This window comes from Perissodus microlepis, chromosome 23 (genome assembly GCF_051167445.1).
Source record: "Perissodus microlepis isolate ML-2025 ecotype Zambia chromosome 23, ASM5116744v1, whole genome shotgun sequence".
In the NCBI taxonomy this organism is placed as follows: Eukaryota; Metazoa; Chordata; class Actinopteri; order Cichliformes; family Cichlidae; genus Perissodus; species Perissodus microlepis.
Genome location: NC_140482.1, coordinates 19427283 through 19430592, shown reverse-complemented (window position 1 = coordinate 19430592; position 3310 = coordinate 19427283).

Genomic DNA, 3310 nt, shown 5'->3' with positions numbered 1-3310 from the left:
CCCCACCATACTTTTCTGACTTGGTTCAGATCACCATCCCCTCCCGGTACCTCAGATCATCCTCTTCCCTTTCTCTTGTTCCTTCCTCTCCTCTTGTTTCTATGGGGGGCAGGGCTTTTAGTTGCTCTGCCCCTCGACTTTGGAACTCCTTAGCCCCTGACCTCAGAAACATCACTTCATTCCCTCTTTTTAAGTCCAAACTCAAAACCCACCTGTTTAAAATTGCCTACTCCATATAACTTATCCATGATCTTAAACTTTCTATCTGCTACTCTTATTATTGTGGATAATTTTAATGTTTTTATGCCTGTTTTATTTGCTATACAGTGTCCTTGGGTGTTCTGAAAGTTGCTTTTAAATAAAATGTAAAATGTATTATTATAATGTGGACTGGCAAACTAATTATTACAGGTGTCCGAGATTGATTTCAGTGATCCAAAGAGCCCTGAGACACAATGCCATCCATGAGTTTAATTGAAAAACAACATATTTAATCTTTATGACACTTAAATATTATTTACATACTAATTTGGAATGCGCTGTATACCATTTTGGCTTTCTTGTGACCGCTACTCATGCTAGGACATTCATCTGGGTTGGAATTTTCTCCAGGATCCCGGGCAGACTGACTACTTTTTCTTTTCAAATATTTATCTATTGCTATTACGCAGTTGTCATTTCTTCTTCGTCTTCTTCTGTTTTACTGGCAGTTGGCAACCCATTTAATTGGAGCAAGATGTTGTACTGCCCTCCAGTGGAAGAGAATTTAATTGTTCTTCCCGTTACTCACGTTTGCTTGGAGTACTAATCAGGTGAAACCAGATAATCTTCCACAGCACACCTATGTGCTGCGGCACAGTGGTTAGGAAACACTGCCATAAGTGTCTGTTGGTCCCCAGAAGTATAGTAGCATGCCAATTTTCTGTCCTCACAAAGTTGTCTAAACATGTACACACACGCACAAACGCACTTGCCCAAGACATGTGCAACACTACAGAGCAATTTTGCACATCCATATAAACCTTGTATATTTGTACAATTGTATAGTTGGTATTTTTACATTTATAGTTAGCTATTTATTAGTTTTCATTTTTATTTATTCGACATGCTGCTACTGGGGAGGTGCTTTTCGTTGAACCTCTGATTTATCTGCTGTGACATGATTTGTGATGGTTTCACATTCTCATAGCCCATCATCCACCAGTTGGTGGTGTGCGATACTGCAAACGCTTGGTATCAATCGGATACCAAGTGAATACAGGTTTTAAGATACCAATACCGATAGTTTTAACCTATAAAGGGAAAGCAGTGTGGAGACGTGGTTTGTAAATGTGCCTGTCTCTAAGCCACTCTGGGTCAGTTATTGTTGTTTGTCTTATAGGCTAGAAATACAATAGATGTGACAATCTGCATGTTTGAGGATTATTATTATTTTGTGTATATCAAGTAATAATTATGTGAACAGTTAACAGTTAAAACAGTTTAGTGGGCTACATACTGAACTCATAGCATATTAACAAAGTATTGGTCCTATCCCGCTAGTATCAATCTGATTACAATAACAGCGTTGGTATCGATAGTGTTCCCATGAGGTGATGTTCTGTTAAATGAAGCCAGGTAAAGGAACAGTTTTTCTTCAGGTGATGGTGGTCTACATGTTGATCACTTATCTGGAACAATTGCCTTTTTTCCACTAGCTCTTTTCCACTCAAGTCGACTCAACTCAGTTTTGTTTTCCATTTATTCAATTCAATTGAATTTTATTTATATAGCACTAAATCCGAACAGCAGTTGTCTCAAGGTGCTTTTAAATTATATTGTAAAGACCTTACAATTATAGAGAATAATCACCAACAATTAGATTTAGCTCTATGAGCAAGCACTTGATGAGAGTGGGAATGAAGACAGGACAAAAGAGAAAAATTACAATAGTTTACCACCTCAGTGTGGCTGGGTTATAGCAACATGACCCGAAAGTCCCGTGATGTCATTTGCGTGCGACGTAAACGCAACACAACAAAAGAGGACACTGAGGTGATGGCATACCTTCTCCTAAATCAATGGTTAATGGCCAAAATATTGGTTTGTGTGTTGGCTCATTGGCTGGTTTCAAAAATGGGAGTTGCTCTCATGACTCTTCCAGTGATGTCACTTCCTGGCCAATCAGTGTATTGCAGTCTGTTGACATCATGTTTTTTGGCTTGACTAGGCTCGCTTGGAACTCCTAAAAAAGTATTTAAGTACTAAAGAAGTACCCAGTACGAGGCGCTAACACCTAATGGAAAACCCTAAAAACTGAGTTGAGCTGAACTAAGCCAACCCGGCTACAACCTACCATAGAGATGAAGAAGTGGACCATCACCTCCAGAGAGCAGCAGTCTGATGTTCAGTGTTCACTGCATCTGCTGATTTTCAGACCTTGAAGCTGTTTGTGAGTTCCCCTTTGACAGATCAGATCAGAAACAGAACACAAGTAGCAGTTTGAGAAATTATGAAATCAGGATTTTTTTTTAAGCAGAAGGTTACTGAAGAAGAGGAAGCAAGATGTGGAAATTAACAGACATGTCACTATTAGACCAGCAATGTTAAACTCATTTTACATTGTTGGCCACATACAGCCTACTTTAATCTTAAGTGTGCCAGATCTCTGAAACACCCTTTTCTATCAATATAAAGAAATTTAATTACACATTTATTTCCCGAGATATCTTATTATAAGAAAACAAAGGGCTATTTCAACATTAGGTTTCATTTTTTCCCAAAGAAATGCTTCTATAGTAAATGCATGAAAACTTCCAACTCTTAAAAAAACAGGAACTCCCAGCTTTACCCGCATCCTCAAAAGATCCCTGGAGCTGTGTGAAGTTCCCTCCTGCTTCAAACACTCCACCATCATCCCGGTCCCCAAGAAACCCACCATTATAGGACTGAATGATTATAGGGGGTATACACATATACAAAACAAAAAAACTTGAATTTTACAGTGTTTATTTATTTAAAATTATGTATTTAAAGTAAGTTAAATGTCACCATTATTACTGTCCCCGAGCCGGGGCTGTCCAAATTCAGAGGCTGCATCCACTTGAGGACCCGGCCTTCGTGCTATAAGTGGGCCGGGTCCTCCGAAAGCCGGGTAGGCCGGAAGTGAGCGACTGTGACAGTCTAGCCTTCAGAATTACGTCACGAGCTCTCTCAGTGGAGTGAAACTCTGCCATCTGCTCCTTGCTATCTAAATATAACCAGACGCTGGTGTAAATTCTCGACCATCTCACACTTCTGTTTAATCAGTTTTCTGTTTGATGTTTATTCA